This window comes from Lygodium microphyllum, chromosome 30 (assembly GCF_053477565.2).
Source record: "Lygodium microphyllum isolate KBCC chromosome 30, Lygodium_microphyllum_v1.1.10, whole genome shotgun sequence".
NCBI lineage: Eukaryota > Viridiplantae > Streptophyta > Polypodiopsida > Schizaeales > Lygodiaceae > Lygodium > Lygodium microphyllum.
Window position 1 is genome coordinate 83,991,816 of NC_141164.1, and position 17,512 is coordinate 84,009,327.

Sequence of the window (17,512 nt, forward strand, 5' to 3'; positions counted from 1 at the left end):
TTTCCTTTGGCTAAAGAGACCCATGGCATGTGAGCAAAACTCCTCTCTGTAGTAGTCTTTTTATTGTGTGAGTTGGTTATCCATATTGTATGGATCCTTTATGGTAAACTTCTCTATATGAATAGGCTAATAGTTGCAGTAGATTTTCCATAGTGCACAAAAACAACCCTTTAATAAATCCCACAATGCAAGAACAACCTTCAAGAAACCTCGCACGAATAAATTTACTATGTGTGAATAAAGTTTTGTGTTGGGTAATGTCAATACTCCTCTTTGTATGAACATGCCTTTGAAAAATACTCTCAATATCAGAAACTCTTACACGATATTCACATAGGAATTGCACTTTATGATAACAAAAGGAACGTGAAAAGGGTTTGTCATAAAGGGCTTCTTGAATGACCCGTCCCTTTTAAATTTTTGGGTGTTGCCTTAAAAAACAAATGAGAAATTTAAGCTTATTAGTTGTTTCTTTTAAAATCTTTTTCTTTGAAAGAAACAGCACCCTGACAAGATCAAAAGAAGCAGGCACACAATTGAGACCTCCATCTGTTAAATCAACGGCAGTTGAGGAGATGTTTTTCGAAGCCTTGAAAATGGTTTTGAGGCTCTAATGGTAGCAAAAGTGAATAAGTGGTTCCTAATCATACTCTCCCCTTTTTTAGAGCAAACCACTAGTCTCCACAAATAGCACTATCAAAGTGGTTTTGCATTGTTCAACTATCCACAAGTTCTTGAATGGAGAGAAAATTGATTATTTAAAAAACCTTTGCAAGGTCCCTTTTGTACACTTCTTTTAAAGAAAAAGACATGGAAGATAATGAAGCCCAACAAAACCACTGTGCACATTGTTTATCCAACATGTGTAAAAGTCTGAAGCTTGATGTGGATGATGGAACATCCTTCAAGATGGATGTATGTCTCCTTTTCCATATTGAGGCATCGTCTGATGCCAATGTTGTTGGAATCCATAACTTAAGTAAATATTGAAGAAATTTGAGAAACCAACAAATTACAAAGGTGAAGAATTTAGATATAATTCATGCACAAGACACTAATTGGGCATAATCATACCCCCATGCATTGGGAAGGTACTTCCACACTAACGAAATATCAATAAATAAATAATCATTGTACCCTCACTTGTGCTCCACTAAAAAATAATAATCTACCCATCATTGCAACATAAAACACATTAATTTATCTAACAGCCACCTTGCATAATGCAACTGGTACCACACTTTCACATGTGCAACAAGTCACAATCATGTGGTGAGTTCTCAAATAAAAATTCACATAAAATAAATCATCAAATCTATTTTTCATGACATACTTCCCAGTTGAGGAGCAAATGTTTGCACTTGCTTAGGCTCTTGAAATAAAGTACTTACAAGAAAAGAATTAGTATCAAGTCTCAAACAATGAGTACAAAATTTTAAAAAGACTTAAATCAAGAACATAAAGAACTCAAGTATTTCCTCACCCACATATCACACATTCTAATGTCCCATACCACTAGAATATGGAATATGTGTCATATTTTGATAACTCAAAACATCATTGGTGATCCAAGTGGATAAATTTGAGCTTCTAAATTTTTCAAATTCCACACCAAATGTGGGTGGTCAGCCATCCATTCATGCTATCTTAATGTGACAAATCTACATCGCAAATCAAACATGATGCCTCATGGGATAATATAGCCACATTTTTAAAAAAAATGGGAGTTTTCCAAGATAAATAGTGGATAGAACAATTTGGTTGTCATGCAAGGAAGATAAATGGTTGAATTGGAGAATGCATTGTCGATGCCATGTGGGATTATAAAAGGTTCAGATCAATAGAGACACCATAGGTATAACACCATGATTTTGTAGGAAAATATAGTCAATAAGATCTCCTTTAACCCATAGAAGTCAATCACTCAATAACACTCAATTGTGGAAACTTCAAGAAAGGATGAACAAGTCCCATGCTCAAATAGGTATAAAAGTATGCACCAATCGAGTTGAGAGAAAATTAGTCCAAATTCTTTACCTACTAGGAGGCCTTCTCGAAGCATAATAAAGAATGCCAATAATAATAAGAGAGAAATTGAAATACCTCCCCTCATGCATCCCACAATAATAAAGAAAAATGTAAGGGTAGTATTATTAAGATTTTTCTATAAAGAAAGAATAGCAAGAAAATAACTCCTTTTTTTTAAGATTTGAAAGTGTCCTATCACAAATTTTCCCTGGTTAAAAGAACCATGGCATGTGAGCAAAACTCCTCTCTAGTAGGCTTTTTATTGTGTGAGTTGGTTGTCCATATTGTATGGATCCTTTATGGTAAACTTCTGTGTATGAATAGGCTAATAGTTGCAGTATATTTTTCATAGTGCATAGAAATAAACCTTTAATAAATCCCACAATGCAAGAACTACCCTTTAAGAAAGCCCGCACGAATCAATTCACTACGTGTGAATAAATTTTGTTGTTGGGTAATGTCAGTACTTGTCTATGTATGAACATGCCTTTGAAAAATCCTCTTGAACTAGATCAAAAACTCTTACACAGTATTCGCACAAGAATTGCACGTTATAATAACAAGAGGAATGTGAAAAGGGTTTGTGATAAAGGGCTTCTTGAATGACTTGTCCCTTTTAAATTTCTCGGCACTACCTAAATAAAATGAATGAGAAGTTTAAGCTTATAAGCTATTGCTTTTAAAAGCTTTTTATTCGAAAGAAATGGCACCCCAATGAGATTGACAGCATCAAGCACACAGTTGATGTCCATCCGTCAAATCGACGGTAGTTGAGGAGGTGTTTTTTGGCATCCTTACAATGGTTTTGAGGCTTTGATTGTAGAAAAAGTAAATCAATGGTTCCTAATCATACTCTCCCCAACTGTCCACAAATTCTTGAATGGAGAAAGGTTTATGTATTTAAAAAACCTTTGTTGCAAGGTCCCTTTTGCACACTTTCTTTAAAGAAAAAGACATGAAAGATAGTGAAACCCAATCTTTGATAATAAAACCATTGTGCACAATGTTTATCCAGCCTATTAAAGATCGAAGCCTGATGTGGATGGGCATGTTGAAACCGCATATGTTCATCGGGGGAACGCCCTTCAAGATGGATGTATGTCTCCTTTTCCATGTTGATGCATGCTCTGATGCCAATGTTGCAAGAATCCATAGCTTAAGTGAATATTGAAGAAAATTGAGAAACCAACAAATTACAAAGGTGAAGAGTTCAGAGATAATTCATGCTGCAGACACCAATTGGGTATAATCATACCCCCATACATTGGGAGGGTACTTCCCAACCCATACCCCCATGCATTGGGACGGTACTTCCCAATGCATGTATTTTTAATTTTGGATTATCTTCGTGTCTAAGATACATGCTAACCATTACTTTTAGGCTCTTGCTTTGTAGGAATGCTTTCCCCCCCATAAAAGTATGGTCCTAAAAATATCACTCTCTAGTCTATCCTAAGGTTTTTACATCAAAATAATATTTGAGCCTTTCTAAGGCTTTGTTAGACTTTTAAGAAAATAAGATTCCAATAAATAAATTGTGTGTGTGCATACAATAATCAACTAGCCATTCATGTTGTCTCAATGTGACAAATCTACACCACAAATCAAACATGATGCCTCATGCAATAACAAAACAACATTTTTTACAAAAAGGAGAGTTACCCAAGATAAATAGTGGATAGCACAATTTGGTTGTCATTCAAGTAAGATAAATGGTTGAATTGGAGAATGCATTGCTGATGCCATGTAGGATTATAAAAGGTACAATATCAATAGAGATACCATAGGTATAACACCATGATTTTGAAGTTAAATATAGTCAATAAGATTTCGTTCAACCTATAGAAGCCAGTCACTCAGGAACACTAAATTGTGGAAACTTCAAGAAAGGAACAACAAGTTTCGTGCTCAAATAGGTATAAAAGTATTCATCGATCGAGTTGAGAGAATCTTAGTCCAAACCTTTTAGCTACTATAAGCCCTTTCAGTTGCATAACAAAGAATGCCAATAATAATTAGAGAGAAATTGAAATACTCCCCTCATGTGTCCCACAACAATAAAGAAAAATGTAAGGGTAGTATTATTAAGATTTTTTTGTAAAGAAATAATAGCAAGAAAATAACTCATTTTTTAAATGATTTGTAAGTATGTTATCACAAAGTTTCCTTGGTTGAAGAGACCCATGGCATGTGAGTAAAACTCCTTTGTAGTTGCCTTGTTATTGTGCGAGTTGGCTATCCATATTGTATGGATCCTTTATGGTAAATTTGTGTGTATGAATAGGCTAATAGTTGTACTATATTTTCCATAGTGCACAAAAACAACCCTTTAATAAATTTGGCAATGCAAGAACAACCTTTAAGAAAGTCTACATGAATAAATTTAATGCATGTGAATAAATTTTCCTGGGTAATGTCAATGCTCCTCTATGCATGAACATGACTTTGAAAAATTCTCGGACTAGATCAAAAACTCTTACACGATATTTGCATAGGAATTGCACTTTATAACAACACAAGGAATGTGAAAAGGGTTTGTGATAAAGGATTCTTGAATGACTCATCCCTTTTAATTTATGGGCGCTACCTAAAAAAAGGAAAGAAAAGTTTCAACTTATAAGCTATTGCTTTAAAAAGCTTTTTCTTTGAAAGAAATGGTACCCTAACAAGATCGACAACACAGCAGCAAAGCACGGACACAATTGACCTCCATCCATAAAATGGATGGCAGTTGAGGAGCTGTTTTTCAGCATCCTGATAGTGGTTTTGAAGCTTTGATGGTAGCAAAAGTAAATCAATTGTTCTTAATCATACTCTCCCCTTCTTTGGAGCAAAACCACTAGTCTCCACAAATACCACTATCAAATTGGTTTTGGATTGTTCAACTATCCACAAGTTCTTGAATGGAGAAAATATTGGGTTTTTTAAAAATTAAAACCTTTGCAAGGTCCCTCATGCACACTTCTTTTAAAGAAAAAGACATGGAAGATAGTGAAGCCCAATCTTTTATAACAAAACCACAGTGCACAACGTTTATGCAGCATGTAAAAGACCAAAGCTGGATGTCGATGATGGAACATCCTTCAAGATGGATGTGTGTCTCCTTTTCCATGTTGACATATACTCTGATGTGAGTGTTGCAAGAACTCATAGCTTAAGTAAATATTGAAGAAATTTGAGAAACCAACCAATTACAAAGGTGAAGAGTTTAGAGATAATTCATGCACGAGACACCAATTGGGTGTAATCATACCCCCATGCATTGGGAGGTACTTCCCAATGCATTATTTTTAATTTTAGATTATCTTATTGTCCAAGATACATGCTCATAGCCTTACTTTTAGGCTCTTGCTTTGTATGGATGCTTTCCCCCCCCAAAAGAACGCTCCTAAAAATATCACTCTCTTGTCTATCCTAATGTTTTTACATCAAAATAATATTTGAGCCTTTCTTAGGCTTTGTTAGACTTTAACAAAATAAGATGCCAATAAATCAATTGTGTGTGTGTGCATACAATAATCATGTGTTCAAAAGCCCTTATAAACATATAATAAATCCACATTGATGAAATATCAATAAATAAATAATAATCACCGTATGCTAACTTACGCTCCACTCAAAAATAATAATCTACCATTTGTTGTAACATAAGACATATTCGTTTACCTAATAGCCACCTTGCACAATGCAACCGGTACCACACATTCACATGTGCAACAAGTCACAATCATGTGGTGAATTCTCAAATAAAAATTCACATAAAATAAATAATAGAATCTATTTTTCATGACATACTCCCTAGTTGAGAAGAAAATGTCAACACTTACTTAGGTTCTTGAAATAAAGTACTTAGAGAAAAAGAATTAACATCAAGTCTCAAACAATGAGTACAAAAATTTAAAAATACTTAAATCAAGAACATAAACAACTCAAGTATTTCCTCACTCACATATTACACATTCTAATGTCCCATACCACTAGAATATGGAATATGTGTAGTATTGTGATAACTCAAAATGTCATTCTTAATCCAACTAGATAAAATTGAGCTTCTAGAATTTTCAAATTCCATACCAAATGTGGGTAGTCAGCCACCCATTGATGATGTCTCAATGTGACAAATCTACACCACAAATCAAACATGATGCAAAAAAAAAAAAAGGAGAGTTACCCAATATAAATAGTGGATAGCACAACTTGGTTGTCATTCAAGGAAGATAAATGGCTAAATTGAAGAATGCATTGTCGATACCACGTGAGATTATAAAAGGTACCAGAGCAATAGAGATCTCATATATATAAAACCATGATTTTGCAGTTAAATATAGTCAATAAGATCTCCTTTAACCCCTAGAAGTGAATCACTTAACAACACTAAATTATGGAAACTTTAAGAAATGACGAACAAGTCCCTTGCTCAAATAGGTATAAAAGTATGTACCAATCGAGTTGAGAGAAACTTAGTCCAATGTTTTAGCTCCTAGGAGCCCTTTTTGTTACATAATGAAGAATACCAATATTAATAAAAGTAAAATTGAAATACCTCACCTCATGTGTCCTACAACAATAGTATCTCTTAAGAGAATTATCTTATTTCTATTGAATTCGGGTAGAAATTTTTAGAAAAACCTGTGGTATCGCGATTGGTAAAGGGTTATTATCCACTCTCGTGACTCCGTTAGTGACTCTTGTGCTCCCAACTCCAACTGTTGCTTCCACGTTAGAAGGGTCACTCGCGATTCCCACTTTTGAATTCTTTTTCTTCGAGGCCATGACAGAAATATGATTCGTAGAAGGAGAAGAACACGATAGTAATACTAGCTAGCAAAGGTGTAAGACTCTTGATGATGATGATGGTTATTGCGGGATTTGATGATGAAGGCCTCATGGATGGTTCTTCTCGTTTCGTGGAAGAGCAATACTTCTCTCTCTCCTAGAGGCAAGTAAGGGTAAGAACAAGAGTTGCTCTTTCTCTAGTATAAAGCAAGAGTGAGAGAATAGGACCTTTTCCACATTTTTCTTTCTCATAAAAATCATGTATAAAAAACACATGGCCTTCACTAAATATAGATTTTTTCCATCATTTTTTAGAATATCTCAAAGCATCTTATGCCCTTCCATGTGTGACCCCCTCGCCAGGCCTTCAATCACATGCCATCTTAAGATTAACTTCCAAGGTGACAATGGAAAGCAATAAATAACCATACTCTATAAAGTAAGATATTTGAATGAGTCCACTACTATGTATAATTATCCTCTTATGTCCTCCAAGGTGAGCTACTAATAACTTAATACCCTCCGCATTAGCATGTCTTTCCTTAAGGTGAATGCTAGATCCTAAGGCCTCATGGTAGTCATTAGAATGAACATTTTTCAATGATATCTTGCCCCTTTTTCACACTCTCCCTTTTCCTTTATCCATGCAAAAGCACTCTAAAAATATTGCTAGGAGCATGCCACATTTAATGTATGCTTAAGTCATGTATTGCCATCTACTTCATCATCAAAAGTATCGAGTCCTTCATCCACCCTCCAAACTCCTCGCCATAGCATTGCAAGTTCCCCAACTCTTGTCTTATTGACCTAACATAAGGGAAACAAAGCAAACTGTACATGCTACCATACTTGTTGTCCAACCAAAACATACTAATAGTGATGTTGACTTTTTCTACTCTAAACAATTGATTCACGGACATCTTCCATGGTTTTTTGCGGCGAGTGGATGCACAACATTATGACATCATCCCCTACGAGGTCTAGTAGTTGGCATTTATGAGGAGGGCGGATCTATTGCAAGCTAGTGTTGAGCCAAGAAGAAGATACTAGTGAATACGCCTTCCAAGACCATGAAAACCTGGGTAAGGGAGGCTGCAAGTACTCTTACAGACCTTGAATTTTAGAAAAGAAGGTGTGGAAAAACCCTCTTCTTACACACAAAAACCATGAATCACTGCGCACAACATATTTTATGACAAATTACTTCCTCATTCCCTCTCTCAAGAGATCGGACATGAAGCACAAGAGAAGGGAACAAGAGTTGCGCAGAATGAGAGAGAGAGAGAAAGAATCGTAAGATTAGAAGATAAAGGAGAGAGGTAGTTAAAACCACCTTTTCCAACCTTCTTTCCCACAACCTTTCAAACCTCCTTTTTTAAAAATTCATTTTATTGAAGCACAAAATACAAAATTATTCTTAGGTTCATAGCCTTTATAGTTTGTTAGGCCAAGTACAAATGAGATTTACATGTCCAAAAGACCATGTAGTCTGCACTACATTTGACAATACGTAGCATTGATTTTTGACAAATTTTGCACTAAAATAAGGGTTCATCATTTCTCCCACACTGGAAAGGTGAGCTCCTGCAAACCAAGATTGGTGAAGACCCGCAACTCTTCATCACTTTGCTTCATCAAAAGGCTTCTTTGACCTTGAGACACTCCCACACTTATTCTTCAAACTCCTTGTTACATAGAACACAAGAAAGATCTCCCATCCGCCTTTGGTCCACAAAAAGAACAACCTCACAACATGGTAAAAATGACTTTGCCACCTTGAAGCTTTGTGCAAGAAAGGCCCCATAAAAAGATTTTGCTGTTTAGCACACCCTCACTAATGATTTTTTCAATAAAGATCTCCTCCCATGGCCTTGTGAATCTTAGACATGAGTTTGATTTCAGCTTAGGATTAACTATTATCATGATTACTTTGTGGGATAGAGAAGAGGCCAAGGATTGTGTGAATTGAACTCTAATTTTAGGGTTTTTTTTTTTTGAACCAGGATTGAGAAAATATATACGTCGACTGTTGTGAATCCATTGATGTGGGAATGGAGAAAGCCAATGGATGCACTCTAAATGTGGCATAGTACATCTTCTATAGTCGATTGTAGGCCACCCCAAAATATACTACAATCGTATGTTGCGCTCAAATCTTCTTGTCATAATACCTTCTTTTCATCTATCTATCAGATCTTCCTGTCATAATACCTTCTTTTCATCTATCTGTTCATCTCACTAATCTTTTGATGCTTCTCTTTGTGCTTGCTTTTGGTCAGCGATTTCCTGAGGCTATCCCAACATGGTTCTTATGAGAAAGCCACCTTTGTTTTCATCCCAATAGGAAATTGATGCTAAGCCACCCATGCTTAAGCACATAGGCTACACAGATTTCAGATTTTGATAGCTTTGTTCTTCTCAATTTGCCACTGAAAATCCATGTTCTCTGGTCTTATTAGTCTATTCTTCTAATGAACAGCATCGAATGCCAGTAGACATAGTCGTTCTCTAATTTTGGCTTCTTTCCTAGCATTCTAGATCACCTCCCTCCCGGCAGACGCACCAGTGAATACACCTTCCAAGACCATGAAAACCTGGGTAAGGGAGGCTGCAAGTACTCTTACAGACCTTGAATTTTAGAAAAGAAGCAGTGGAAAAACCCTCTTCTTACACACAAAAACCATGAATCACTGCGCACAACATATTTTATGACAAATTACTTCCTCATTCCCTCTCTCAAGAGATCGGACATGAAGCACAAGAGAAGGGAACGAGAGTTGCGCAGAATGAGAGAGAGAGAGAGAGAAAGAATCGTAAGATTAGAAGATAAAGGAGAGAGGTAGTTAAAACCACCTTTTCCAACCTCCTCTCCCACAACCTTTCAAACCTCCTTTTTTTAAAATTCATTTTATGGAAGCACAAAATACAAAATTATTCTTAGGTTCATAGCCATTATAGTTTGTTAGGCCAAGTACAAATGAGATTTACATGTCCAAAAGACCATGTAGTCTGCACTACATTTGACAATACGTAGCATTGATTTTTGACAAATTTTGCACTAAAATAAGGGTTCATCAACTAGTGTTTGGTATACCGTGATTTGAGGTCGTGTATATATATGAAAAGTGAGGAGAACCTGCTATAGAAGCCAAAGAGATGTCGAAGTGTTGAATGACATGCTCTATGATTAGGGGGACTTGTCTTCATCATAGGAGAGTGTAACTATGATAGCAGAGCTAGGAGCTTTGCTTCGTTATCATTGGACGGGTGAAGAGAGGAAGATGCCATCATCGAACAAAAAAAGAAAAAAATGGCCTATTTTGCACACTAAGAGACTATAGCTATGATCGACTTCATTGGAGAAGCATCATGAGGTCACAATTTGAAGATGCGCTTTTTGGCCTATAATGATCAAGGAGGTTTAATTAAAATGTTTATATTACTCCTTTCATATCACCCCTGATTTGAAATATGCATCTTCTTTATGAAGTCTTCAGTTCTGATGCTTTGATGTCTTGCATGCTCATGATTCTATGATGAAGCATGTGATAACCAACACTATCAATGTTGATCAAAACAAAAGGAAAAAAAATTAAACTATGTCATATGATAGCTTTATTTTTCATCCATACTTCATTGCTATCTATTCTTTGTATTAATAGAGTATTACACCTCATCCAACTAAAGCTAAATCTATTTATTTGATGAGATTACTTAAAGGCTAATCAATCTATTCCATGTCGTGGTTTTATTGATGTTGCATATGGTACTCAAGGTTTTTTTGGTTAATATTTGCAAGTTTGGGCTCATAATTACCATGTTCTAGCTTGATGATGGTGTTCTATGTGGTGTCTTGTGGCCACACAGAAATATACTCACATGTATTTTGTGGATATAATAATTTTCTCATGATTATCTTATATTGGTGTGATAGTTCATATGGTGCTCGTGAGCAAAGAATTGTGTTACTACTTTGTGTGGCTGGTTGGTAGTCTTGGGTTGGGTCTACTAGATTGGTTTGTTTCTCTTGCACTACTAAGAGTGCTCTACGTATCATAAGAGTTAGAAGTAGCATCTATTGAGTCAAGTACCAAGTCACATACCCTTTTTGATGCTCCTTTGTCTCTTCTTAGATTCGGGTTGTACTTGGGTTTTTTCCTTATACACCGCTCACATGAAAACATTGATGTTAGGGACGTCCCTATGTTGTCCTTGGAGGAGTCCTTCTAGTTGTTGATGAAAAATTCTTCTTAGTACACGGTAAGTCGTTTGGTGATAGATGAAAAGGTTGCTAAAGATTATGATATTGCTTGTATCCTTGACAAGTGACTTGCAATGGTGGATGAAGATTTGCTTGAGGTTATGGAAGAAGTCCAAGTTAGTGAAAAATATGTGAAGTGACTTGCAATGGTGGATGAAGATTTTATTGAAGGTTATAGAAGAAGTCCAAGTTAGTGAAAAAGATGTGAGGGTGTGAAGGTTATAGTAATCTTTTGTACCTACAATGAAAAATATCATGTAATAGTTTCCCTAGGAGAAGTTCCAGACTCCTCATTATGCTAGCACGTGACTTCTATTGATAGTTTGGAAGATGGGTCGAGCTCAAGTGAACTTAGAGCATTATCCTATACCTGAGGACCCAACATTGCATAGATTATTGTGCAAATATGCAAATATTATGTGACTACGTGTGCATACTTAGGTATTACGTAGTTAGAAGATTATTCCATTGGTTCTTCATAGTTGTGTAGTTGATGAAGCAAGGGGACTTGATAGGTTGGGTAAATTTACCAATACTAAGGGAAACGGTACCTGAAGAAGATCATAGGAGATGCTACTAGTATGTTGGACAATGCATTATATCATAGCTAAATGATTTTGAGCAGGCCTCTTGTAGTTGCAATTAGTTGTGGCAATTTGAGATCATGGTCTCCCTTTCAAGTGGCTTTTAACATTGTTTTTCGTGTCAATTGTGATGACATGGAATGAATGAAGAATAGAGAGAAAAAAAGTGTAATTGACTCAAGGTGATAGGTCTAATCACATGTGAGACTAGCTCCCTAGGCATGTCCTACTCTTAATGTGCCCTAACAAATGCACATAAATTTGGAAGGAGGGCTAGGGGGTGCACAAACCCAGTTGACCAAGGACATCTAATGTACCTAGCTTAAGGACTCCTAGGTACATTGTTGTGATCATAAGTACATATTTCTATTCTTCTTCTTCTTCTTCTTCTTTTGAATAAATATATAAATGCCATACAATGGGGCTTTCAACCTTACACTAGAAAACTTTAGGTTGGGAAGGCTAATCATGGTAAAACTCTAGCTTTTCTATGCATTTGAAAAATATTGTCGCAAAAATGATTTGGTATGTGAGCCTTTGTGTTGGAAAATTTATTGTTGATGAAGAATTAAGTATTGAGACTTTAGGAAAGACATTGCACTTCCTACTAGGATAGCAAGAAAATTGAGGTATTAGTTAAAGTAGATTTTTCTTGACAAAGTTTGCTCCTCTATATCAACTTTCTTTTTGTGCATCCTTGAGGTAAATCATGAGCTCTTTAGAAGCTATTAACTTGTTACTTCCTTGATGTCAGCTTTCAAACGTATCACATGTCACTTGTTTTGTTTGCATTAAGTTGATAAAATTGAGAGCACATGCAATCAAGTTCAAAAAGTATTATAATTTGAAAGTTTGAAAAGAGATTTTGGATGTAACATTTACCAATTACTAGTTCTAGACTCATTAATAGCTCACTTGTCAAGTGTTCCCTCCTCACAAGGTATTGTGTATATAGTGTGCTTTTTTTGTTTTTAAACTAATATGATTGATTCTATTATATACAATAATCATAATGAATTGATTTGATAAACTATGGTACAATGTTGCTCCACCTATGAAGAAGCCAATTATAGAAGTTGGGATTGTATTGGAATGCAATGTGGAATTGTGGCACTTTTTTGAAAAATAGTATACATGCAATGGCATCAAGTACCAGTTCCCTCAACCCAATCAGCTAGCAAAAGTAATTCTTTCTCTATCAAGAGTTTATTCAAAAAAAGGCGACCTTGGATTGGTTCAAGGAGTTCAACATTTTGTACTATTGTGAGTTTCTTTTGCAAGAGCCATTAGTGGACCATTTTTTATCTAATATATTATGCCCTTTTGCTTTTAGTTCTAGTGTGGACTTCCTCCAACTTTCCTTCACCATTCTTAGTGTAGAACAAGGGAATCGAATGAAGCTCCTCAACTCCATCTTTTGACATATGTTGCATCAGTACATCAACAATTTCTAGGTATCATGCACAAATGTATTCTTTCTCTGGCCACTTAATGAGCCAAGTGAGGAATGAAGTTCATGTGGTAAGACCTTCAAGCTCTACATGAACAACCACATACATAAGCAACTTTATTTTATCATGGATATCCTTGTGGCACTCTGTTACCTATCGATTCTCCTTTTTTGCTATTTCTCTTGCCATTTCCACAATAGATTTTTAGAGAAATTGAATCTTGAAATTAAGGGGTAGTTCTAGTTGACAATAACGTTGCTTATGAGTTGTTCAATTACTTGTGCTTGTTGTTTTTAAATCTTGCATCCCTCTTCACTAGATCCTTGGTGAAAGTGTTATTGAACTTACTAGGTCTAGATGTATTTTTAATGGTATTTTTGGTACCTTTTTGTTGCATATATTCTAATTGTTTTCCTTTAGGATTTGCTTTCATGATCTAAATTCAAGTGTTCATACATTTTATGCCATAGTCTAGTGGGAGAAAGAGGGGCTAATCTTTAATTTTGCATGGTTGCAAATGCTAAAGGTGATCCATCAAGTTTGAAGAGTCTCCCATGCTTCTTTCCTTTTGCTCCTTTGCAGTAATCTTTTATCTCTTTCATGAGGCATTGCTAGCCTTCAAATTCCATTTTTTGAAGCCTTTTTCTATATGTCTCCAAGCAAGAGTAGGATCTTGGTCAATGAGGGGTACCAAGAGAACATCTCCAAGTGTTTTTTTTCAGCTTTCTATTCAATTGGACAAGTACATCTCCTTTACTTATAATAGCATTAGGAGTACTATCTACAACATAGATATTGCCATTGTGAGTAGAAGGAAGTCAAAGAAATATTCAATGTGTATAATATGTGGGATCTTATCCCACTATCAATCCACCATTGTTCTTCTTTGATTCTAAGGTCTATGCTATTGGCTTGTATAGTCCGCTCAATAAAGAGTAAAGAGTTGTCTTGGAAGAATCATAGAGCTTCCTTCATTAGTAATTAGTTAGCTAAATTTTCATTCCAACAAATTGCTTCTTCCTACAATACTTCTCAAAATACCTATATTTTGAACAATAATAGCATTGATTTGAGTTATGACCATCTTTACCTATATCTCTTCCTCTACCTCTAAAGGCATGGTGTCCTCTTCCATAAGAAGCATGATTATTTTCATGAGATCATTAATCGTTATTATGGTGGGCTAGTTGATTGATGTCTTCCTCTTCCTCTTTGGATGTGGAATCATCCTCTTTCTCTTGTTGACAAGAGGGTTGTTAATTGTGTTTGTAGAAGTACTTGTAGAGTTGTGATTAAGAATGTCCTTCATGAATACTTGTCTTTAAACTTTATCTCTAAGAACTTGCTCCATCTCATTAAGTGAAGGTTTTTAGCTTAAAATAATGGAGCCTTGTATAAGTCCTTCATATTCTTCCTTCAAACCATGAATGATGATTGTAGAGAGCTTATTGTATGTCCCCTACAATAGTTTGCTCATATAGATTATTCCCACTTTTAATGTAGTTTGTGGCATTCTTTTCTTTATTTCTCTTTGCATTGGTAAGCTTGGATCTCAAGGATATTTCCCTTGAGGTACTCTTTTACTCATAGATGTTCTTGAAGATCTCCTATGTAGAAATAACATGACACAATAGACAGGATTTGAGCAAGGAGTAGAGAACACACAATAAATATGAGAAGAATAGAAACTGCTTCATTTTCATACAATTTGATACAAAGATGGCTTTGTCCACTTGTGCGCTTCCACTATGAAGCTTAGATGGTGATATAGACATTTGATAGATGAAGAGCTTAAGGATATTTGGAAGAACTCTAACTAGGGTGAAAGATAGACTGATGATGGCTTTGGAGGGGTCTTCCTTTTATAGCTTGGGAAGGTGGTCTAGTTGGCATGTCTGACCATATTATGAACCTAGTCAGCCAAGGAATATTCCCTTTACTATCGAGTCAATGGGGGCGCTACCCTTGGACCCCCGTGAAGGGGGCCTATCAAATACATTTGGCTACTCTCTTCAAGAAGCTTAGAAAACATAGGCTAATTATTATTGAAAAGAAGTGTGAGCTACTTATATCAAAGATTCACTTTAGGACATATTGTCACAAAAAGTGGTGTTGAAATGGATCTTGCAAAAGTTGAAGCAATATATGGCTTGCTTCACTTCATAACTTTCATGATGTATGTAGTTTTCTTAGGCTATGTTTATATTACAAAGTTTTTAAATGCAGCTGATGAGATTGAAATTTTAACAAGGTATAGAAAAAATTTTGCAAGTTCACGAGAAAGAGTTAGTTGTTGCAATTCATGTTTTTTTCCACTCAAAAACCCTACTTGCTTAGGGATGATTTTGTTACATTTGTCATACACCTATCATACTCGGACACAAATCTTAGATATTCTTTGATGCACTAGTGATGTTAATCACTTATGCTATAGGATGAAGATAGTGTGATGTGGTGTCATGCTAGAATATCAAATTTACCATTGTGTGGGACAAAGGTAGAGTCAAAGGATATTACTGAACTATGCACAATGAGATCAAGAGATACTACTATCTCTCTTGAGAGCGTTTTTGGCTATTATGCAAAATCATGCAACTCAAGGACCAAAGATGCCTAGGATTATTTTTTGTCAAGATCATCCAATAGCACAAGGAGACTCTCTTGAGAGCTAAGAGAACAATAAGTCCCAAGAAACCTAGACATAACATCCCACAAAGTTCCTCATACTAGTGATAACCTAGGATCCTTCTACACCAACAACCACCTTCCTAATCCAAGGGAGTTATCTTCACGAGACATCACCCTAGGGCAAGCCATATCATTATATCAAGCAAGCCATCTTGGGTCCCCAATTGAATGACCCAACCATACTTACCATTGGCATATACAAACCATCATCAAACTGCCACAAGACGCACCCATTGGCATATACTTCAAACCCCCTAAATGTTGGAGTAAATGCAATATTTTATGAGGGAAACACAAAGTTGAGCGAAGACCACATTATCCTAAGTTTTTTCTATTTAATATTTAGTTTCAAGTATGGCTGTAGATTTGATTTTTACATTTGATTCACTTGACTTTGATTATATTCTTTAACAAGACATCATTGTAATTTTATTATATGCCATATTGGCCTTTTCCTTCCCTCCGCCCTCTCTCCAAGGCGGTTGAGGATCATGCTATAACACTACACAAAGATAAGATAATAGGTCCACCATTACGAACACAATCATCGATACCCATTTGAGGTGACTATAGAGCAAGCTATAATGTATGCAAACATATGAGACAGCATCCTCTAGCCAAGCTATACTCAAGATGCTCTCTCTCTCTCTCTCTCTCTCTCTCTCTCTCTCTCTCTCTCTCTCTCTCTCTCTCTCTCTCTCTCTCTCTCTCTCTCTCTCTCTCTCTCTCTCTCTCTCTCTCTCTCTCTCTCTCTCTCTCTCTCTCTCTCTCTCTCTCTCTCTCTCTCTCTCTCTCTCTCTCTCTCTCTCTCTCTCTCTCTGTGTGTGTGTGTGTGTGTGTGTGTGTGTGTGTGTGTGTGTGTGTGTGTGTGTGTGTGTGTGTGTGTGTGTGTGTGTGTGTGTGTGTGTGTGTGTGTGTGTGTGTGTGTGTGTGTGTGTGTGTGTGTGTGTGTGCACATGCATGCATGCGCGCGCGCACGCGCGCACACACACACGCATGTACGCATGCTCACACATTAAACAAATTGTCTCATAAAGAATTTTAGCCCTTTTGTAGACATTCATATTGAGAAGCAAAGCAAAGAAATCTTTGAAAAATATGAGCTCGGTTCAAAATCAATCCTTTGTAAATTATTTGTTATGAAAGACAATCTCTTTGAGCTAAGTAAAGAGGATTGCTACAAACCTAGAGCAACATAAGAAATTGAGCATGCACATGAATCAATACAAGATAAAGTAGCTTCATACTATAATATTATTAAAAAGAGTGCATTTTCTCTTCTATACCTACCAAAACCAAACACACCAACCTAAACTAACTAATGAATATTTGGACCACAATTAGAGGACAATGTGACCTACCAAGCCAAAATTCAGATTAAAGCATGTGCAATTGAGATTTAGTAGAATACTGACTATTTTCGTATAGTACTTCCATTAAGAAGAGTGCATTCTTACCTTCCAAAACCAAACATACTAGCCTACACGACAACTGAGAAATATTTGGGCCAAAAATAGGAGGACACTCTCCTTGTGAAAATCAGGAAGAGACTGCATACTAAGCTAGAACTCACATCCAAACACTAATAGTATATAAACAAAACACAAAAGTGTATAGTGTTGGCTTTCCCTTCAAAATCAATCAACAAACCCAACTACTCCAAAACAAGGATTACATTATCATAGTCACCAAACCCAAGTTTCAATTTCAAATATCAACCATCA